Source organism: Mirounga leonina, unplaced genomic scaffold (assembly GCF_011800145.1).
Source record: "Mirounga leonina isolate KUSES-001 unplaced genomic scaffold, KU_Mleo_1.0 Mir_200, whole genome shotgun sequence".
NCBI lineage: Eukaryota > Metazoa > Chordata > Mammalia > Carnivora > Phocidae > Mirounga > Mirounga leonina.
Window position 1 is genome coordinate 12,495,149 of NW_023270503.1, and position 23,396 is coordinate 12,518,544.

General features: G+C 49.2%; 1 protein-coding gene and 1 long non-coding RNA gene across 10 annotated transcripts in view; one reads left to right on the top strand and one right to left on the bottom strand.

The window, feature by feature from the left end:
* Window positions 1–23,396, top strand: part of BCAS3 (BCAS3 microtubule associated cell migration factor) — a 598,224-nt gene that overhangs the window by 544,663 nt on the left and 30,165 nt on the right. The gene's annotated exons all lie outside the window — the stretch shown is intronic.
* The window catches only part of LOC118024668, a 40,985-nt gene continuing 37,074 nt past the window's right edge, over window positions 19,486–23,396 (bottom strand). The window contains exon 3 of the long non-coding RNA XR_004683164.1: window positions 19,486–21,398. This is a non-coding gene — a long non-coding RNA (uncharacterized LOC118024668). The remainder of the gene's footprint in view (window positions 21,399–23,396) is intronic.

Below are 23,396 nucleotides of genomic sequence, written 5' to 3' on the forward strand. Positions count from 1 at the left end.
GCTTCAGCCAAGCAGCGCGTGGCTCTCAGGTAAAGAATGCTCTAGGCCTTGAACTTCTTGCTCTGACTACCAACGTCCTCTCCTCCCGTCCCTTCACCATGCTAGAGATGAGCTTCCTTCCCCAGCAGGACCGGGCCCTTGCTCACCGGGTCTGTGAGAGCAAATTGATTGATTGATAGGGCTTATGGCTACAGAGCAAAAGGAGGGAGAACAACCTGACAGCAGAAAAAGAAACCTCATGTGAAGAGTATGTTCTAATTCTGCAGTTTTTTTCAAATTCGTGGCTTTCATGAATCCCCACAACCATCCTGTGAAGTAGGAATTATTCTCCTACACAGAGGAGGCGCGTTGCAAGTAAGAGGCAGTGAGAGAGCCAGGACTCTATCCTGGCTTCCTGACCCCAAGTGCAGTGCTCTTTTCTAAAGCACAGCACTCCCCAAACTTCTGTCCCTGCAGCCTCGTGTCTCTTCAAGGGAGCGTCCCATCAGGGTGCTTTTTCGGGCTCTTCCTGTCTCCCTGGTTCCGCCTCACACCTGTGTCTGGACCTGGGTGGGCATGGGGCAGGGGGCAGCCTGCGTGAGCCTCAGAACAAAATCTCAGTGAGGGGAACAAGAGCAGTCACTGCTCAAGGAGCCGCCAGCCCCCGCTGCTGTGGCTGGTGCTCTGGCCAAAGCTCCATCTTTAGAGGGGTTTGTGCCCGGCCGCTAATCTCCACCTGTGATCTTCAGAAAGCACCGGTTCCCATCAGGCAACAGTTGTCCCTGACCTCAAGCCAGGCCCAGGACAAACTGGAGGCATTTGGGAAGACAGATGGGCGTCTGCCTCATCATCCCCAGTAGCATTCCTTCCTCTCGGCCCACTCCCTGCCGCCCCCCAGCCCTGGCCAGTCCCACGCATGCCACGCAGTTCCTTCCTCCTGAGCCTGAGAGCCCCTCTTCCACCACTAGACTAGCTATCCAGCTCTTTTAAGTTCCCGAACCTTTCTGGTGCTTTATCTCCCTGATTGAGAAATGAGGTCAGAATACATAGATGCATTCATCAATTCATTCATTTGTATTAACTCAACATATGATTTGATGGGCCCCCATGATGCCGATTATAGGACCCCAGGCCCTAGAGATTCAGAACGGTAATCAGATACAATCTCTCTGCCCCCCAGATGTTCAGGATCTAGCAGGGCAGACAGATGTACATACAGATGATCATGATACAGTAGAAGCATCGACAAAGTGCTTCCCAGCTCCTGTCAAAGTGATCTGCATTGAAGGCTGTTCAGGGAAAGAGAATGTGGGGATCGTTCCTTTCTGGAAGTCACAGAAAAGCATGTGGGAGACAAGGGTGAGCTGGATGACTTTGGGCAAGTGGTGTAATTTCCCTGAGCCTCGGTTTCCTTATCTATAAAATGGGATGATAACGCCTACGTTACAGAGTTTTATTGTAAGGTTAATATAGAATGTATTCAAGCATCGAGCCAATGCCTTAAATGTAACAGGTCATAGAGAGCAAAGGTGCCACCAAGAATTTTGAATTGTAATTTTTGAAAAGTAAGTGTCACAGGGACAACTCAGAACAGCATGTGGTATTTATTAGTGCCCAGTAAACGCCTGACCCATTTATGGGACTTGGCCCCAGTTCCTGAGGCTGCAACCTCTACTGCACTCTGGGCTTCCCGAGCAGAAGTCGGTGGGCAGAAGTCGGTAGAAAGAAACAGAGCCTGCTTCCAGTGCAAGAGCTCACTCAAGAGTGAAGCTCTAGGGGCGCCTGGCAGGCCCAGTTGGTGGCGCGTGCAACTCCCAATCTCGGGGTCATGAGTTCGAGCCCCGCGTTGGATGTAGAGATTACTAAAAATAAATAAATAAATAAATAAACTTTAAAAAGACAGCAAAAGAATAAAGCTCTAATGGCCCCAGCTGTGTCACAGCACAGACCACAGAGTACCTCTTCAGACACCTCGTCTTGTGGACGTACAGCATTTTCAGCCCGTTTCTTTCTCTCACCAAGTGGGCACAGGCAAACCTCCCTTTGGGAGGCCCCCTTTTAGTCATTAAAATCCTCAGGCCTGTGTGTGCTCAGCAAATTCCTCGCAGAGGTGGAGAGGGGCACAAGCCCTTCTGGCCCAGCGTGCCCAGCCCTGCTGCCCAGGGCTGGGTCCCAAGAGGCCCCCAGTCAAGGCACTGGATTTTTTTGGAAATACCTCTTCTTTCGCTGTCACCTAGAACAGCTCTTCTTGCCCTACATCCTTGACATAATAAGAAATAAGCAGAGTAGGCTCTGGTCTCCTTCGCCGGGCTTCTGACAGGTGTTTCTTTAGTTGCTTCTCTGAATCCCATGCAATGAGAAATGCAAAGACGCAAGGAGGGACCATCTGAGCAGCCATGTCCCCACCAACAGTGATTTGTGCTAATTAATTATTACTGATGTGATGAAGGAAGGCTAATTAAATGACTCTTTGCCCTTCTGGGCCTCCATGTCCTTGCCTGGAAAACGGGGGGAAGTAATAATACCTCATAAAGCTCCTGTTAAGGATTAAACCGCGTACCTAGACCAGCAGCCCTACACATTCAAGGTACTCCGTACTTGGTACTTGGTAGTTCTCGTTCATCTGCCCCCTCAGCGACCAGATATTGACTGGGGCTTCCTGTGGACAAGACTCTGCAGTGGGCCCCGGGGTACCCCAGTGAGAAGCTCAAGCAGTCAGGAAGCTATCCACCCAGTCTGGGAGGGAAAACAGACATTAAACAAATCATTGTGTTGGGAATTCATGGCCCTTCATAGTGACTGGAAGAAAGGGAGGAAAAGCAACTTCGGGCTGTTTTTTCTTCTCAGAAGCCCACAAACTCCAGTCTGGCCAGAGTCCCGAGGCTCTGGGAGACTGGCTGGAGAGTGGGCCCTGGAGAGGTCACCGCCTAGGCTGGCAGCTGTGGTGGCTGCCCAGATTGACAACTGTCTTCAGACCTCCCTCGGGGGCCGGGGGGCTGCCCAGACTCCCACCTCCTCTCTGTGTCCTGCTCAGATGCAGGGCTTGTCAGTTTTCTTGATGCGAGCGAGGCTCCAGGGGCCTTGCCCCAACGTGCTGCTCTGGATCAAGGCCTCGCTAAACTCCCAGCTCCCTGGTTTGCAAAGCAAACTTCAGCCTTGTACTATTTACCTTGGCAAGTCTGGGACCAGATTGATGATCTGTAAAGTGGATTTGTTATTTGGCTGTTTGCTTTGGCAGCTCTTGAAAGCGCTTTGCTGATTACAGTCCCAGATGTCATTGCATACATTACCCTGCTCTATAACGGGGCTTTGAACGCTTTAATTTGAACTACAAATACTATTAAGCTTTTTGCACCTCTTCTGCCTTTAGTTCTCGGATATTAAATATCAGAACAGACAGCCCGCATTTCCTTAGGCTTCTTTCCCATTGTCTTTGTCAGCCTCCTCCTATAGAGAGCTTCCAGCTTGCCTCCCATTCTTGGTAGGTCTTTCTAGAAACCTTAGCCACCTATGCCCCCCCCCCCCCCCCCCCCCACTACTGCCACACCCAGCTTCCCTGGCAGCAGCCTTGCCAATTTTTCCCTAACGGATGGATAATCTGGCCTTTGAGTTTTGGAGGTACACCGTGTGTGTGTTCCAAGTCTGGCTTGCCCACACTCCCGGGCCTGAGTACTTTGTGCTAATGCTCTGTTTCACTCACCCACAAGGAGTTTTCCTCTGTCGGCGGAAGGTAGCTTGGGGGCATGAACACGTCACGCCATTTTGCCCACAGTGGACGGGGGTCTCACAAAAAAGGCCCAACGTCACACAGAAAAGGCAGGAGCAGAACCCAAAGTAACTTTTATACTTTCCTAACTCAGAGCTCAACTCGGGCTCCCTTTGTCACACGTTGTTTAAAATCACCTCGCCCGGGTGGAGTAGGGAGGAGAAGGGTGTCAGACTCTTGAAGTGGGGGCAGTCACTGGTTCATATATCTCTGGAGGTTATTGGTAGAGAGTGCGGTGTTCCCGGCTAATGGTGGGGCATATGACTCCGTGTTCTCCAAGGTAATTGCTTCTTCCTGTTGTAAATAAACCATTAGCCAGGTCCTCGCCTCAGGAAGCAATTTAAGGCCCAAGGGAGGTAGCCAAAGAAGTCAGCTTGCAACCTCCCGGATGGGAGGCTCAGCCTTACCCAGCGCCCTCAGCCCCAGGCCTTCCCCTTGGAGCAAGAAAAAGCTCCCGTCATCGTCCTGCGGAGCTCCTGACAGGCTGCCCTTGGCCCTTGATTTGCCAAACTCCGTGTGAACTGCCTCTGATTTTGTTACTCTCCAAAGAAAATCACTATTTCTAGTCCACCTAAACTAAATACCGGGGGGACTTTTTTGTTGGTGTTATTTTTTTTCCTTTTTCTTATTTGCTCTCCCTCGTTAGAGGTCATTTTCTGTCCATTCCCTGTTCCTCTGGCCTTAAATATCTACAGGGTTCTTAGCTGAGGCCTTTCAGCATTTCACAGGGCTTTAGAGATGGAAAAAGTCTCCCTAGTATCAACAATCGGTGGAATACCTATGTGTATTTCTGTTCATTCTTTTTTTTTTTTTTAAGATTTTATTTATTTATTTGACAGAGAGAGAGAGAGAGAGAGAACAAGCAGAAGGAGTGGCAGGCAGAGGGAGAGGGAGAATCAGGCTCTCCGCTGAGCAAGGAGCCCAGTGTGGAGCTCCATCCCAGGACCCCGGGATCATGACTTGAGCCGAAGGCAGACACTTAACCGACTGAGCCACCCTGGCGCCTCATTTCTGTTCATTCTTATGCAACCCTGCAAGGAAGCTCCTTCCATCCCCATTCTACAGCTAAGGAAACCATAGGCTCAGTGAGGACCTTGCTCCACATCACACTTCTGTGGCACAATTAAGAAGGAAGCAGCCAGATTTGTGTGACTCCAAAGCTTGCACTCTCTGCCGGGTGGCCTCTCCCCCCGCTTCTACTCTATCCCTCCTTCTGTGGAAGGTCTGAGTTCTAACTTAGGGACTACAGTATCCCTTCTATGTTGTAAGTACCGGGAAGGTGAATTCAATGTTACACTTAATTTTGTTTCCTGGTGACTAGTACCGGACCTGGCTTGTCTTGGACGCCCAATAAATACTTGTGGGATGAATAACCTAAGTCCACTGAAGTGGTTCTGCTTTTAAGCAACCGTGGCTTCCCTGTGGACAGTCTCTACGTCGAGGGGGGAGGGACTTCAACTTCACAGTATTTCAGTTGAAGAAGTTAATTCACTCTGTGAGTTTACTTTAGGAATAGAGATTATTGCAGTATTTTTGGCCACCACTCTCAAATTCTCCTAAACCTTTACTATAATAAGCAAATTGAGCAGATTAAGGACATACTTAACTGCCAAATGGTGTTCTGAACTGTGTAAAGTTACTCAGGGTGGCTCCCCACCCCCCATATAAAAGATTGTGTGGGTTCTGTGAACTTCTCTGCTTTTTTTAGCTCTTCCTGTTTTATTGTGTTTGAAGTATCTTTGTGGTGACCTGTTGGGTTAGGGTTCTTCCATATGGAAGTGTTTCTTTAACTTTTTAATCATTTCTTTTGGGAAGTGGAGGGTTAGGGGGTAGCAGATGTTTTTCTGGCATTGTTTGCCGCCGAGTGGAGGTAGGGGCTTTGGGAGCTGTGTGTCAGGCTAAACCCAGCCTGAGAGGAGAAGGCCCATTCTGGGCTGGGAGGCGATCCGGCACCACCGGATCTGGCAAACCAGCCTACGTGGGAGTAGATCCTTCTGCCCTCACCCTGACTAATGCCTTTCCCATTTCCCAGGAAGAATACATTTTCCCTTGTGACACCGAGAAAAGTTATTTATTTTTTTCAGTGTCCCAAGGCAAATCCTTATCAGTCCTCAAATGGGAAGGCTGTCTGGTGCCCTTACCAAAAAAGAAAGGAAAAACAACAAATTAAATGAACCCTCGCTTCTGTCCTTCATGGCAGTCACGTCCCTCCCTCTTCATACTCTTTCTCAGTGAGCCAGAGTTTAACATCTTGGTTTAAAAAAAAAAAGTTGCAAAAAGCCATCGGGTTCTCCCATTTTCTCATGTTCTTTCGGACTTCATTACGGTCCATTCAAGAGGCAACGTGTGACCTCCTAGGAAGGTCATTCTGTGGAGCCTGCAGAAGCTGATGGTTGGCAGCCATGTTGCACAGCTGGCAGTTGCCCCTTGCCCTCACTGCCAGCATCCTCCTCTCCTGCATCCCTGGATTATACCTTAAAATCCAGTGAAGAAAAGGTTTTGGTTTAGTGAGTTGAGTAGATCCCCCAGGCACCGGCTTACTTGAGACCCAGGCGATAAGGCCACAGCAGGAAGACGGGGAAGGGAGGACCTGAAGGAGCACAGACTGGGACTTCCCTGGGCACTCTCTCTGATCCGTCCTTGGCCCGACCAAGCCTTTGCTTGTGAACTTGGGAGTCTCAACATTTAGAGCCAAGTGACTCGATTTGCTGATGGGTCGGGTCAGATGACTGAGAAGCGGCCGTGGGATTTAGTAATATGGAGGTCATTAACTTTGGAAGAGCGGTTTCAGTGGAGAGGTGGGGGCAACGCCATGATTGGGTTCAAAGAGAGGAAGGAAATTGTAGACAGTGAGTCCAGACATCTCTTTCAAGGAATTTTAAGGGAAAGAGAAATGGGACGGTAGCGAGAGAAGGTGGTGGGGTCAAGACATTCTTTTAATAGAGGAAATACGGGCATAATGCTGACAAGAGGAGATGGGGTCTAGTGCATGGGTGGATGGATTGGCCTTCGTGGTGGGGGGAGGGAGACCATATGTACTCAGATGCAGGTGGATGGGTAGGTGCAGCACTAGGACTTTAAATCTCCTTCTGATCGCTTCAGTTTTCTTGATGAAGTGCAAGCGACGTCCTCAGCTGAATACGGGAGTGATGGAGAAGGTATGGGAAGTCACTGGCTAGGAGAGCGGGAGAGCAAATGGACTGAGGAAATGTGATCAGAGGGCAGCATTAAAAGCCCATTTGCAGTTAGTGATCATAAATTTGAAGTAAGACTGGTTAGCACGGTGTGCTTTTCTCCCAGCTACAAGTAACTGCGTGGGGACAGGGAGTGGGCAGATTAATAAGGTTTTGATTTCACCAGGGGAGTATAGCAAAGGGAAAGAGGGGTACAGTGTGTGTGAGGGATTGTATATAACACTTGCAGGGGCGCCTGGGTGGCTCAGTCAGTTAAACATCCGACTCTTGGTTTGGCTCAGGTCGTGATCTCAGGGTCATGAGATCGAGCCCCCTGTTGAGCTGTGTGCTCAGCACAGAGTCTGCCTGTGACTCTCCTTCTGCCCCTCCCCCTTTCTCCCCCCCCCCAAATAAATAAATAAATCTTTAAAAGTGAAATAAAATAAAACAATTGCATAGGGTGGGAGGAGAAGGACCCAAGGCAGGCAGGATCAGTGGATTAGAGACCTTGGTGGGGTCAAAGCGTTGTTGGAATTGTGGTACTAAAAGGATAGGTGGTGGTGGGATAATTTGGCAACAGATTGTGACCGTGTTTGCAGCTATTAATTGTATCACAGGAATGGCCATTGCGGTGAGTGGCAGAGGCAAAGGAGGGGGGCGCTAGAAGTCAGGAGATTCAGGAACTGAGAGGCCAGTTTGCTGGATCATCTGCGTGACTTATGACAGAAGTCAGGAGCTCATCTCTTGGAGGAATAAGGGGTGTGGTGAGGCGGGGAGGGAGGACGGCTGGACAAGGAGGGGCAGGGAGCAGTACAGTCTTGGGCCACCAGAGTCAAAGCTGCGGGTTGTATGAAGCAAAGAAGAGAAGTCCGCATCAGTGAGGAGCGAGAAGGGGTGTAGGAGAGAAATCAGCTGCAGGGGAGGACCTCTGGGCAGGCAGTGTCCTCAAAGGAAATCCTGGTATTTTATAAAAATGCATCACTTCAGAAGTTACAGAGACGGGAAGTATATATACACTTCCTATTTTCTTTGGTTCTTTCAACAACCCCTCAAGTAGGGAGGGTGGATATCTTACCCTCATATGATGCATGAGAACACCGAAGCTTACAGAGGCGAGGTATCTGTGCAGAGACACTCAACTAGGCGGCAGTGGATTCTGGCCTCCAGACTCCCAAGTTCAGGGCTCTTGGCATCATACTCCCTTCCTGCAGGAGGCCAGCAGGCCTGCCACAGAACCCATGACAGCAGACTGGATCCGAGGCCACAACTGTTGCTCTCACAGCCACCCCCACGGCATGAGGACTCAGCACCCAAAGACAGGCTGGCCTCCTCTCTGCCCTCTCAGATCCTCCCAGATACTCAGGACTGTTCTCTGTGATATCCACAAGATCTTAAACTTAGCAGCCAGGAATGGGACACAAGTGAACATTTCCTTTTAGGGCCAATTTGGATAACAATTCCTAAATGGAAAGAATATGGTATTTTAGTTTTAAGGAATTGAGGTGTCTAAGAACATGCCTAAGCCATGGTGGTTCAGAGCTTGGTTCTTAAGAATGTTTCCTTCTTGACTCTCAGGCACAATGAGTGGGCAGGATGGCAGTCTAGGAATCTCCCAACTGCTGAGTTTCCCCATCCTTCCATCTTCATGGGGCCAGCCACCCCCCTCGGCAGAGAGCCCACCCCCAAACGAAGGTGGTCTCGGTGGCTCATTCACTTAGCAAGTGCGTGTTGATCATCCATTATAGTATTGAGCATACAGAGATGAGCGCTACCCTAGAGAAGCACAGTGAATGGTTGGCGGTTTCTATCCATGCACTGTATAAACAGGTTTCCTTTTAAAGGAAGTTGAGAATATTCCTGCGTCCTCCAAGAAAGTGAGCTCTTCGTCACCACCTCATCCTAGTTGACCAGCTTGCCAGGCCACGGAGGTGGGTCGATTCATGGAGGGCGGGCACCAAATGCCTCCGTCAGCCCTCTCTGCCATGTTCCGTTGTGAACACATTGGCCAAGGCAGACACGCTGACCTGGACAGGAGCAGAGATCTGGTCATGGCTTTAGAGCAACAAGGAGTGTCCCAGAGTACATGCCCGGGCCCCCATCTTATGCCTCAGAAATTCTGATTATGATCTGGAATCAGACCTGTGCCTCTGTATATTTGGAAACCTCCCTAGCCCCCATTGAGAAGGACTGGTTGAGGAAGTGTGCAGAAGTTTCTGCCAAACAACTGGATGGCGAGATAACCAACATGCCCCTGCCACTCCCCTACCAGATCTGAGTGTGATCAAATGTCTCTCCCGACTGGTCCCTTCTCAACAGTATACTCCGGGAACTTGTGATTATCCTCAGTCTAAGTCAAAAGCAGCTTAGTTCTTCCGAAAACAGTGCCAGTTGGGCATTTTGCCTGGAACAAGCAAAACAAATCTGTGGCAATGTTCTTTGCTCAGTTCAGCTCTGCAGCCTCCATGGGGAACCCTCTCTGTTTGCCCTGCCCCCGCCCCATCCAACTTTCTCTTCCGCCACAAAGTCTTTGGGGAAGCCAGCTCATTCCATCAGGACTGAGGGCCCAGCTGGATGCAGGCTTTGGTATAGCTGGCCAGATGAAATCTGGTTGGCAAGAAGGTCCTGGGCGAGCTAAGACAGGTGAGTGTCCATAATAAGATCAGAGAGCAGGAGACTAGGTCCAGGAGCCTGGGCAGCAGGCTGGGCAGCCCAAAACTCCAATTTCAGAGGGCACTGCCACTGAGTCGGAGAGTCTCATTGGAACCCATAAGGAGCTGGAACACATAAGCCCTTGTTAGTTAGAGGCACCCAAGTTCATCTGCCCACATCGTCTTTTGACGTTAAGTCCCCTTGGTCTTCAAAGGCCAACTCTTACCAGTTGCTTCTACTTTATCAGAGACGTGGACCTCTTCATCCAGGACCTTGTGCTGAGAGTTGGGGCCAGTGCATCATGAAACCTGTAGCTCTTGACTCTGGGTCTTGTCAGGACTGGTTCCCTCTTGGGCCCAGCTTCATCTTCACCGGGACTTTCTTCCCTCTGTGCACCGACACTGGTGTTCTGTCCACATCTAAACCCCCTGATTTTCTGGGATCAGTATAGAGCTATTAGAGAAAGTAGGTCCTCAGTTTTGAGGCTACGATAGAGAACAAGACAGATGCTCTCTCTGCCTTCGTGGGGCTTCTATTCTAGAAGAGGAAACAGACACATCAGCAATATTCATGGAGTGTACTGTGAGGACGTAGCTTCAGGGGGCTCTGCCGTGGGAGCGTGTAGCAGGGGCACCTGGCCTCATCTAGGGGAGGGTCGGGGAGGGCGCCCCAGAAGTTCTGTCTAAGCTGCCATCAAGGGGTGAGCAAGACAAAGATGTAAAGGCCCAGAGATGAAAGGGAGCATAGTCCACTGGAGGAACAGAATGAGGTTCCTCATGTTTCCTGCAAGGCACAGGGAAGGAGGGGGAGAGATGAGCCTGGACGCGTGAACCAGGGCCAGGTCGTCACGAGGCCTGGCAACCATGGCAAGGCGTGGAGGCGTCACTCTCGCACCTTTCTGCCCCTTTGGACAGGTATTTCCTCACTTCTGGGATAACTCTGAAATAGACACCCATCCACACGCATGCGCGAGCCTGCAGCTCTCACAGGAATGCTGACTGCCCTGTCCCTTCTCATTTGGAGGCAGTACAGGGTCGTTTCTGGATTATAAGCCATCCGCCTGGGCACGGGCTCACTCGCCTGCTCTAATCATCTTTTTCTCCCACCTCAGGATGCCACTCAGCCTCACACAACAGCAGCTCTCTGATGGAGAATAGAAGTGACAAGGGCAAAATCAAAAACCTTCCAGAATGTATTCAGTGGGGAACTAAAGGCGGGAAGAGCGGTTCTCTGGTTCCCAGCCGACACCCCCTTGGCTGCTTTCTCTTATCAGAGGAGACTCCACTTCCAGTATGCCTGACTGGCTGACTGGGTGATTCTTCAGGGGCTGTGATCTGTGCTTGTCACTCCTACATGGCTGCTTTTAAGATACGTGGACTTCTGAATCTTTAAAAGAAAGAACTAAAAAGGAAATCCCAAAGGCCATCAGTTGGCAGGTCATCTGCTGAGAATGCGGGAGAGAGTTGTGACAGGTTTGGGGGGTTTGAGAAGAAGAGGAAATACGGGAGGGAGCTGACCAGGAATGAATGGGTTGGGCGGGGTGAGGTGGGGGGCGGTGCGGTGGCTGAGAAGCAGGGAGGGCCTAGCTGGTACATTTGTCATGGTGCCAGTGGATGCAAGTATGAGGTTTTCTCCAGCACAGCCCAGCAGCCCAGGAGCGGGAGCAGAGGAATCAGGTGGCTGGATGGTGGATAGATCATCTTGGATGCGTTTGGGAAAGCAGGAGGGGCAGGTTGATGGGGGGAGCAGTGATGGCGGTGGCGGGGGGTGGGGGGGGAGGCGGGGGTTGAGGGTGTTATTGGACTTATGAACCTGAATACCGGGATGGACAGTGAAGAAGTGTCACCAGGAGGGAACCAGTAGATTGGGATGATAGGGAAGGGCTCCAGGGGCTAGCAGGCTCAATGAGGTGGAAAAGCATCATTAGGAAGAATAGGAAATGAGGGAGATAGAAAAAATAGGAAGTTTCATGATCAAGATGTGGGATTTCTTGCTTCAAATACCAGAAGAGGCAATTGCAAGATGCAGGTGAGTGAGTTGCAGGAATGAAGGTGAAGTCATTGGTGTGTGGAGGTCAGTGAATTGTGAGGCCAGGAGTATTGGTTTGGTCATGCACCTGAGCATCACACTTTCTCAGCATTTAGCTGGAGTGATTGTTACTTAGAAGGTGATGGTGGTGTCGTGCCATAATCTTCTTTGAAGTCAAGGGATTGACTTAGAGGGTCTATAGAGTGAAAAGGACGAGAAGCACTGTTCTCGACAGCTCCTGTGAGCTCTGAGCTTCTGTCCTGATTGATAAGATAATTCCTTTGGAAGAGGTGATGGAATTCACAAAGAACATTTGTATTCCGTTGTAGAAGAAAGTACTTCCTTTTATTGTCAGCGCATTTCAGCATGATTGAAAAATCAGGGCGAAAACTTTCTTTAAAAGTTTAAGCCTGGAAGAAATATACTATCTGAGATGTCCAAAATCCTGGCCCCAGGGTCCAGCTCTGTGGCCTGATGAGAAGTCTCTTTATACCTCAGCTTCTTTGTGAAACGGAGGAACTTCACCAAGTCGTGATGAGGACCAGCAGGATGGTAGTGCATGTAAGCATTTACTGTGTGTCAGGCACGGTGCTGAGCACATTCGTTTAAGCCTTCATATTTTTTATTAGTCCCTTTTAAAGAGGTATTCATTGAACCAGGAGAGGTGACTAATTTGCCCAACATTATGCAACTATTAAGTGTAAGAGCCCTAAAGCCTGAGCCTTTAACCATCTCCTGTACTGCGTCTTAAGGCAACATGAATACAAAAATAAGGCAAAACACTCACAGCACAAAGCTGAGGGGAAGTCAGGAGAATGGGTCACTGCAGTCACGTACGCATGCTAGAGGCTGTGCAGCTGCTGTGGGGATAGAGCAGAGGGACCGTTCCCTGCCCGGAGGACCCCCGGAAGGCTTCATGGAGGAGAGCGCGCGTGGGTTGAGTCTTGAGTCCGCAGTATGAGGCAGCTTGTCCTGTCAGTTGGTGCTTCCTCTCATGTTGGTCTGAAATACACCAGCCCGTTGTCTTTTCTCTATGTGTCCTGTGTGGCCCCTGGGGCCACAAAATGAATAAATAAATCTATTCCCTTTTCCATAAAGTTGTGCTTCAGATATTTGAGTACTAGAATCTTGGCTCTCTTAATCTCTTCTCCAGGCTAGACAACCTCAGTTTCTTCCTTCCCTTCTTTCCTTCCTGCTAAGTGCCAAGAACTGAGGCAACATGTTGTACATTTGGAATACAGAGATTGAAACAAAACAAAACAAAACAAAACAGCAGCAGATCCTTCCCTCCAGGAACCTACAATCTAGTGAGAAAGATAGACCAGAAAATACGTTATTGTTCCTTTTTGCAGTCTGTCCCCTTTTCCAAAACTGCCAGCACCCAGCACAGTGGCTGGACCGTAACAGACACCCAGTAAGTGTTTGTTGTGGAGTTGACTAGACCAGGGTGCTATGTGGAAGGTAAGCCAGGGTGTTGTGGGGGGCCTATTGGAAGACCTAAGTCAGACCGAGAAGGAGGGTGGTAGACTCCCCCAGCTGATCTAAATCTTCAAGGATGAATAGGACTTAGCTAGGGCAGAAGAACATTCCAGGCAGAGGGAGCAGCCCATTCAGAGGCACAAGGGCAAAGCACAAGGTGGGGCATGGTGTGCAGAGAGTCTGGAGAGCTGGCCAGGGCTGGATGATAGACGGTGGTGCTAAGAAGATCGGGCTTTATCCTGAGGATAAACGAGTAAAATGTTCAGATTCGCATTGTAGGAAAAGTCACTCTGGTGGCACTAAGAAGACTTAAGTGAAGAGAAGCTATATTAAGGGACAGAAAGACTGGTATAAAGATTGTTGGAATAATCCCAATGGGAACTGAGGAGGGCCTAAGCTCAGTGGCAGTGGAGTAGGGGACAGATTGGACAGGGCTTAGGAAGTAAAATCCACAGGACTTCCTGATCAGTAGGGGTGAGGAAAGGGGGGAGTCTGGGTGGGCCACTGAGAAGACAGTGTTGCCATTCACTTAGGGAATCTTGAGAAGGAAGAAGTTTCAGAGAAGTCAGGCGACGAATTTGCTTTGGACATAGTGAGTCGGAGGTGCCTGTGGAGTACGTTTGGTCTGACATGAGTGGATTCAGAGGCCAGGAGAGAACCGGGTCAGAAGTGCAGTGGGGGAGGTCAGTGGTAGTTGTAACTATGGGAATGGATGAGTTCACCCAGGTGGAAGGTACAGAGAAGGAAGAGAAGGGGGTGAAGGGTGGAACCCTTAGAAGCATGACCATTTGAGGAGCAAGGGAACAAAGCTAGGCTTCGGGAGAGACTTGGGGGTGGTCAGGGAAGGAGGAGGAAGCATGGGGAGTAGTCAGCAATTTGCCAGCACAGTCGGCTGTCCTTCGTGGTATCTGGATTGCCGCAGGGGACCACGTGATTATGGCTGAGCTACCACGATCGGGGAGGATGGACACTTTTTCCATAAGGCTGGATTTGAGGGGTTGCTGCTCTAGAGCAGTGGTTCCCCAAATTCCCAGGTAAGAATCAGACCCTATCCCAGAACCGCTGCACTGGATCTTCTTGGAGAAGGGCCTGAGAATCCGTTCATTCCATAGGCACCCCAGGTGATTCTTCCCATTAGGAAAATCTGGGAATGAGGCTCCAGATCAGAGGTTGTTGATTAATAACCTGGGAGCTCTTTCCAACTATACAAACCACACCTCCTCCTCCCACCCGACACACAGACAGATTCCACCTAAAGTTCTGGAGAGTCCCCATCCTTTGAGCCACTGGTTCTGTGGCTCTCCTCAGATTCATGGAGATGGAAGTGCTCACCCATTGATCTAAAGGAGAGCTTCTGAGCAACTGTCTGAGTATTCAGGAGTCCGGTGGAAATCCTGCATTTAGACAGATAATTGGTCTAGCACTGCTTTTCTGAAAGCTATTGGACTAGAGCATCCTCACTGCCCTCTGGTGTAGACAGTCTGATTGGCCGCTCCATTTTGTGGAATAACAGGCCTGAACGTGATCCAGCATTTAAAAAAAAAAAAAAGAAAAAGAAAGAAAACCCACCATATGTTAAAAAGCTATTAAAGAAGTTTGGAAGAGGCACCATCTGTAGACAAAGAAGACATTTTTAGGTGATTGCCAAGGCCAGAGCTGGCTCTACCTGTTTATATGTTTGAGACCTAACACTGCCCACAGTCCCTCATCATGAGGCATGTTTAATACAACTGTTCTCAGGATCAATTTTGTAAATAAGGGCTTTGTCTCTACTAAAGGTGTTTTATTAGGCATACATGTGGTTCAGAGGGTCTGTGAAATTGCAAATCTATGAAATTCAAACATTGTCATGAATGAATAGTCAGGATAAATAATATTTCCTAAGCACTTGATCTTGGGACATTATCTTTCCAGGATAAGTAGAGATATTAATTATACTTCTTTTAATATTATAGGGAGAAGGTACCTGCTGAGGAGAATACTAAGGAGTGTGTCTCCAAGGAGCATAGGGACCCCTTCTTTCTGGAGTTATTTCAGAAGGAGAGATGTAAGGGCATTGCCGCCTGGAGGTCAGGTGGCTGGGGAATGCCGTTATGCGCTCCTTGTCAGACCCACGACACACACTTCAGATCAAAATATAGTGAAGGTTTGTTCTTCATTCACTCAATAAACATTTATTAGGCACCTTTTTTTTTTTAAGATTTTATTTATTTACTTTAGAGAGAGTGTGTGAGCAGGGGAAGGGGCAGAGGACAAGGGAGTGGGACAAGCAGACTCTGCGCTGAGCGTGGGACTTGACGCGGGGCTCGATCCCACAACCCCGAGACCAGGACCCCAGCTGAAATCAAGAGTCAGACGTTCAACCGACTGAGCCACCCAGGCACCCCCATTAGGCACCTATTATGTGGCAAGATCTGTGCTGCAGGCTGTTGGTCCTTCGATATCTCTGGGACATCAGAATAAGTTCAGGGTAAGCTCTGTTTGACCCTGAAGGGTAGCAGTTAAGTGTCTTGTGCAGCATTAAAGCTCCAGTGAAGACACGATGGGTAACTTCACATTCCCATTTTAGGGTTGAGCGGTGTGCTGGGCTGTGTGGACATTCCCATACCTCCAGAAGCCAAACAGCTTAAATAGTATCCTTAAGTCTCAAAGGATCTGGAGGGAAATGGTGAGACCCACCAATATAAAGCCGTCTGGCTTCTAAGGGTAAAATCAATACTTTACATACCCGTTACACAGCATAGTCTTAAAGGCTCTATCATGCATGTTGTCATTTGAATCTTAGCATCATTTTGAGGATTATAAATAACTAGCAGTAATAATAAGTAGCATTATTATTGTTTTAAAGCTTTACTTATTTTTAGAGAGAAAGAGCATGAGCAGGAGGGGCAGAGGGAGAGGGAGACAGAATCTCAAGCAGACTCCACGCTGAGCTCAGAGCCTGACGTGGTGCTCGATCCCACGATGCTGAGATCATAACCTGAGCTGAAACCTAGGTCAGATGCTTAACCGACTGTAACACCCAGGTGCCCCTAATAACTAGCGTTATTATTCCTCTTTTATAGTGCAGAAAACTGAGGGGCCAGGAGGTGACTTGCTAGAACACACCAGCACCAGAACTAGCTCTCAGTTTCCCCTTCTTAATCAAGTGTTCTTTCTACCAATAGAGAGCTCAGTGACCTTATAACCACCTCATTTGTCCAAGAGATCTGCCCCCTACCCCCATCTCACAATGGTCTTTAAAATAAGATATAAGAAGGTACTAAATGGAGGGAAGGGATTGCAGCTAGAGTCGGAGCACAGGCCCACTGCCGCTGGGCCTTGAAGGTGGACCCCACAGGCAGGGCGAGAAGGAGGGGGGATGGTTCACTCAGTAAATGGGGCACCACCACCCATTTTGGATCTTGACAACAGAAGAGTCACTTCCTACTTTTGAAGATTACAGTGGTCTTATCCAGGCCTCTTTATTTTAAAGGGGGGTCCAGTCCAGAAAGGGTTAATGGCTTGCCCAGGAGAGTTTTGGTGAATTTGCAAGTTCATTTTGAGCTATTTGGTAGGTGTTTCTACAACAAATACACTTGGTTTTTATTTACTTTTTTTTTTTTTAAACAGTCTGAGGGATGTGAGAAAGCTCTTCCAAGTAGCTTTTCAGCCCTAAAGGCATTTCTAAAACTCAAATGAAGCGCAATGAGAAATTCTTTTGTTCAGCTGTTAGCCCTAACTCAAGGTTGGATGACAGGTCCGTGTCTGTCTGAGATAGTAACATGAGGTTTCCAGGCCCCTGCGAGGGACCTCTTGGCGCCTTGGCTTTTTTTTGCCTCTCTCCTTATGGATGACTCTGATCTTCCTCTGAATCCATTATGTACCATAGGTCCAAAGATAAAAAGCTAGGTTTCTGCGTGCGCACGCACACACACACACACACACACACACACTCATTCTGGGCTGCTCCTTGCATGAGTGTAGCAGAAACAAAATATGTTGCTTCCTCCTCATGGGAAAGATTGGCATTTCTCACACAGGGGCAGGCCAAGGAGCTCTCCTGGCCCCTTTGAACTTGCGTCTCAGCTAGGGAAATGAATAACATCCTGATTGGCCTCGATGGAGTAGAAATGGGGGGTGGGGGGGAGGAGGGGGAATCCTGGCCCCAAGCTCCAGCCATGGCCTAGGAATCGCTTTTACCCACAGGTGCCAAACTTGGCACCCAGGGAGACCAGTGAGTGCAGGGAAAATCATAACCAGCTTAACACAGTTATTTGGGCATTTTCCACACTTACTAATGAAGTGGGCATTTTACAAGGTGTCTGCAGCGTCTCCTCCCCAGGTAAGCAAGGCGTCCCTGGCCCTCTCCCGAAGGCAGTAGGGCCTCCGAGCGGGGGGCAGGGCAGACACAGCTGAGCTCAGGCCTGCCCCTCGGCAGCTGTGCCAGGGGGCCCCCAGGTGCTCCGCACCCCCGCTTGGCTCTACCCCGGTTGCAGGAGGTCTCAGCTTCCCTGTTTGCTTTAATAGAGTGTTAACCGTAGGCCCTAGAACTTGTGTTAACACTTAACACGGGGCGGGAACTGAGGGGAGAGGCCAAGGGCCTGGCAGCTGAGAGTGGTTTGAGGGTTGAACTTGCGGGGCAGGGAGGGAGGAGGAAAAGCAAGGCGCACAGCAGTTGAATGTCAGCCCGATCAAGCGGGCCCAGGACTGCTTTGCAAGACCAAGGTTCTGTTTGCTCCTGCTTCTGTCACAGGCCGTGTCCCATCCTCTCCCTGGGCCTCAATTTCCTGGTCTTCAAATGAGTAGAGAGAGCCAGATATACTCACCGGAAGGGTGAGGGGAATACAGCATGAGCTGCTCTCTCCAACTCTAGTGTGCACAAGACCCCCTGGGGAAGTGATTTAAGTGCACATTCTGCTTTATTAAGCCCGGGGCAGGGCCTGCAAGGGGCTACATTTCTCCCAGGCTTCCAGGTGACACTGCTGTGCCGGCCAGTGGCCCACACTTGGACTAGCAGAGGTGTAGCATGCGGGACTGGGTTCTCCAAACTCATCTCTGCCCCTCATGTAACTCCCTGCACTCACTTCCTCAGCTGTGAGACCAGGACTTGTAAGAGTTGCCTTGCCTTCCTCTCTAAGGGTGTTGTGAGGATTAAGGCAATGAAAGCACCTTGTAAAGGGTAAAGCGGGGTGCAGTGTAAGGGATTATTGTCATTGTTAGGATTTCTACACCTCATTGATCCCACTGTGTGTTCCTACAGCTTCTCCACTTTTCCCTACATCCTCCCTGGTTTCCATGCCCGGGCTGATGATGAGTCAGTGGGACCAGTCAAGGCTAAACAAACACTTGGACATGTCGAGGCAGGAAATGACAATTCCCAGGCACCCCCACTGTTTCAGGTGTGGAACAAGCCATGGACACACCTTGTGTGATAAGGTCCAGTGATAACCGTGTTGAACCCCACCCCCACGCCCACCCCCACGGGCCGCAAGGCCAGGCAATGAGGCCAAAAGTCAAGGAAGTCCTTGTAGGACAATGGGGCCCAAGCCAGCACTAGTTAGGATTTCAGCAAAGTAAGTCACCAGTCTACCCTGCGATCCCATTTCGGCGCCTGCCTCAGGCCGCCATGATAATATTTCTGTAGTGCCAGTTTGTTCACTGAGGACCTTCACAGATGGTTCCACAACTACCCTGGGAGGCAAGAAACTAAGGTGACAGTCAACTATACTTCAGTAAAGAGAAAAAAAGTAAAGAAACGAAGGTGAATGAGGCAAGTCATTTCCCCATCGGGGGCCTCAGGATCCTCATCTACAGAATGGAACCAACAGTATCTGTCCTGCCCATGGTACAAATTGCTGTGGTCCCACTGTCAAAAGGAAATAACTATGTGAAAATAGGCACCGATTCTGAGAAACCTCGTGAGGTATTATTCTTCAGGAGGGACCCTCCACTCCAGTGGACTCCACCTCCTGCCTCTGCTTGAGGAACATCCCTGCCTTCGTGTTTGTCCTCAGACATCCCCCCTACTGTGGAATGTCCTCCACCCACGTCGAACCACAACGACTGTTGGAAACCATCCCAAACCACCCCAGCTTCAGTGGGTGTCCCCCATTGTCCAAACAGTGCTGTTTCTTATCTTGCTCCTCTTAGGCCCTGAGGCCAAGGCTTTGCTGAACAGCTTTGTTGTAAGGGCCTGGAAAGTAGGAATCCTGTTATATAATATACCCTGTGTCGGGCGCCTGGGTGGCTCAGATGGTTAAGCGTCTGCCTTCGGCTCAGGTCATGATCCCAGGGTCCTGGGATCGAGTCCCACATCGGGCTCCCTGCTCCTTGGGAGCCTGTTTCTCCCTCTGCTTCTCTCTCCCTCTCTCTCTCTCTGTCTCTCATGAATAAATAAATAAAATCTTTAAGAAAAAAAAAAAAATACCCTGTGTCAGAATGGCAGGCCAGGCACAAATCTTCCTCCCAAGACCCCTGTGGCTGAAAATCTGGTTCAGGTTTGCCCCTTGGAGTGAGAGCTGATAGGTTTTGATGGCCGCGAGAAGCGGAAGGCTGACCACATGCTACAAATGGACATGTCTCTCGCCCAAGCTGGGAGCACCATTTTAAAGCCCACGTGGTTAGATGACTACCAAAATAACAAAACCAAAACTTGGCAGGGCGTCAAACCAGTCAACTCCGGGACCTGCAGGCGCATCCAGGACCCTCCTTCGGCTCAGAGTGGGTTCCTCCCTTCTTTCCCACAGCTACTGCCTTGGGGGCATAGAGGAACAAACGGGGGTAGGAACCACCTTGCCCACCCTTCTCTCCCTGGCCTTTGAAATTCCTGAGGCCAGCAGCGGCCCAGGCCTGCAAAGTTGGGCCTCCAGACATGTCAGCCAGCCCAGGAAGCAGAGAGGTCTCATCTGAGGAAATGCAGATCCTCAGGGAAGATCAAAAATAACCCAAAAGGACAAGCCATGCATGTCTGTGTGTATATTGAGTTTCACATCTGAAGTCCAGTCATCGTGATAAATCTCATGATTTTGAAACATCTTCTTTAATTAATAAAAACAGAAGACTTCTTAGCCCCAGGTTTCAGACTTCAAAGTTCTCCTCAGTTGAGAGCCTCAAATTTGGCTTGTTTGTAGAGTACTGAAATCTCTTTTAAGACAAACACAGGATTTGGGTTGGGTTGTTTGTCCTGCCTCCCAACTGCCCAACTGCAAGAACCACTTAAAAATTCTGCAGTAGGAAGGCTCAACTGGAAACCCCCTTACTGGTCCTGCAGCCGTATTTTCAAAATGAAAATTCGGCATGAATTTTAGTGGAGAAAGTACAGGCTTTGGACCTAGAATCAGAATCTTGATCGTAGCCTTGACATCATCATCTTGAGCAAAATTTTACTTTTCTCGGCCTCAGTTGCTTGATCGGTAAAATGGGAATGTTAGCACCACCAACCTCACAGACTTGTTGGGGTAATTTCAGTGAGGTAATGTATTGCAAAGTGGCCATGCCTGGCACACGATAAACAATAAATGTTAGTTCTCTTGCCTTCCCCGATATCTGATCTGATCGCAGGACTAATTATTTGGGAGCGGGCCTATTCTAGAAAGCCCAGTTTGTGTGCTTACTTTTGTTTAGAGATACAGCTCTGCGAAGTTATTTCCATTCAGGGAGATGTTGGAATAAAAAGGAGATGTTAGGTTTCCGAGGATACAGTTTGTCTTGCGGTGTATTCTGAGCCTTGCCGTAGGAATCCTGTAACAGAGCGCCGTGTGTAAATTTTCTCTCCACCCTCAGAAGCAGGGCAGAGCATCCTGCAGGGAATATTTTCATTGTAGTCTAGCTGCAAAATGATTCTTCTCTTCCCACTTGGAGGGGTAGAAATCTTGATGGTGTCTGTTTTAAAGCAGAGGAGGAAAAGGTCTCTGGGATCCTGTCTGGGAAATGCCAGTGTCAGCCTGACTTGGAAAGCTCTTCTGTCTGAGGCACCTCCAGGTCTGCTCTGAGTGGGGAGCCCATCGAAATTCTCCTTATTGGGCCCTGCAGTGATGACTGATCTCCTGTGCTCCCAGGCAAAAGGCAGGGGCCCGGCTCAGTGACCTCCTAATGATGTGTGAGGGGCTCAGACATTCCTTGGCAATCAGGAAAGGGTGTCTCCTAGCAAGCCGTGTCCTGTTTATCGAAAGGTTGAAGGCTGGGGTGGCCGGGCAGGACGAAGATGACAGGTAAAGGGGCTTGATTTAAAAATGGACTTCTTCCAGCATTGCTCTTCTGGTCCTTTCTGATCTGATGTATGAAATTTGTACAGAGGTCGAATTGTTTCTGCCGTTTTCACACACACAGGTTGGTGCACATTCCTGACACAAATTAAAAGGAAATATGTCAGATGTACACAGGGATGAGTCAACATCGCGTGCGGCCGGCCACGGACACTGGGAGAGGAGTCAGATGCGGGCCGGGGAGCTGCAGGCCCCCTCTACCCCCAGCCGTGTCAAGCAGGCTCAGGGGAGGCCGTCCCCTCAACTGCTCCTCAGGGGGCTACTGTCTGCGTCCCAGCGCACGTGTTTCTGGCACGGGACGTTTTTTCTCTCTGGGCTTTTTTTTCGTGTTTGTTCACTTGCTTTATACTGATTGCCAAAGTTTCAGGAAACATATGGACAGGTATAACGTAACAGAAGAGTCCCCAATAACCCAGCTACCCGGAGGCAACCATGATTAATACTTCGTCGTGAATTCTTTAAAAATGTTTTTCTCTGCTTCCTTTACGTTGCTCAGTAATACTAACTGTATAGTTTTGTTTTGCTTCTTTTATTTAACATTGTATCTTAAAGAATTTCCCCTATAATAATGATTTTTCGTGACCACCTAATATTCTACTGCAAGAAGGAAGTATGCTTTACCTCACAAATACCCTATTTTAAGGCAGTGTTAAAGTGGCAAGGGGCATCTCTATGCATGAAGGTTTGTTGGCGTCTTATTTACTTGGACTAGAATTCTGGAGGTGGATCAGTGGTTGGGCATGTTTTTAAAAGGCTCTTCGTACAAACTGCCAAATTGCCCTTCAGGTAGTTTTTAACAATAATATTCCCCACCAGCAACAGTCCATCTCATTTTATCCTTACCCATGTTGAGTATGATCCTGTTTATTTATTAAAGAATTCAGGAGCCAAAACATCCCCCGCAGATGTAGGGAGAGGTAAGGAGATCATGAGGCCGGAAGGGAGCTAACCTGGGAGCTAAGAGCCACCTGCCCTGCCCTCCTGTGCCCCCTGCAGGCCTCCTCAGGGAAGTGGGGGCCACACACCCACTTCTGTGCTGGGAATCCCCATCAAGGGCCCACACAGAACCACTCAGTTTTACTAATGGAGTTCCCACACCAGTGTCTCTCATCTAGCCCTTGTCTTCCGGCCTAGAGGTGTCCCCAGACCACCGTCTTCACTTTCTAAGCCTTTCACAGAATCCTAGTGCCCCTCTGAAGAGCTGCTCACATAGTCCCATGGTAGGCAGTCCTCTGGGTTCGGGTGGCCCTGTGCAGCTTTGATGCTCACGACAGCCTGGAAGGCAGATATTCATTTCCCTGTTCTGTAAGTGTCTTCCTTTCCTAGGGCTGCCATACTAAATTACCACAGCCCTGGTGACTGGAAACAACAGAATTTTACTCTCTCGGATTTCTGGAGGCCAGAAGTTCAAAGTTAAGTTGTCAGCAAGGTCACACTCCCTCCGAAGGTTCTAGGGGCACATCCTTCCTTACTGCTTCCAGCTTCCGGTGGCTCCTGGCATTCCTCATCTTGTCACAGCATAAGTCCAGTCTCTGCCTGTCTTCACATGGCCGCCTTCTCGCTCTATGACCTCCCTCTCCTTTCTGTCATAAGGATACCAGTCACTGGATTTAGGACTCACCCTAACTCTAGGATGCTCTCATCTTGGATCCTTAATTATATCTGCAAAGACCCTATTTCCAAAGAAGGTCCCATTCTGAGGTGAGCGTATTTTGGGAGGAAATGCGATTCAGCCCACTATGGCAGGTAAAGGAACTAAGGTCCAAAGAGGCCAAATGATTTTCCCAAGGTCATACAGGGAGAAAATAGCAGGAGATGGCATGTGAACCCAGGTCTTCTGCTTATCATATACCTTTAAGTAAGAAAAAACAACAACAACAAAGAAAACCACGTATGGTATGAATGCTTAATTATGTTTTCTGGTTCGTGGAAAATGAAATATGGTACCTTTTACCTTTGGATACATCAAACATCATCTCACCATTACTCTGTTAGTGTATTTATTATTAATTACATTTGAAACTATTCATGCTGGTGTGATGAACCTCTTATGTGGGAGTCACTCATTTCCTGTCC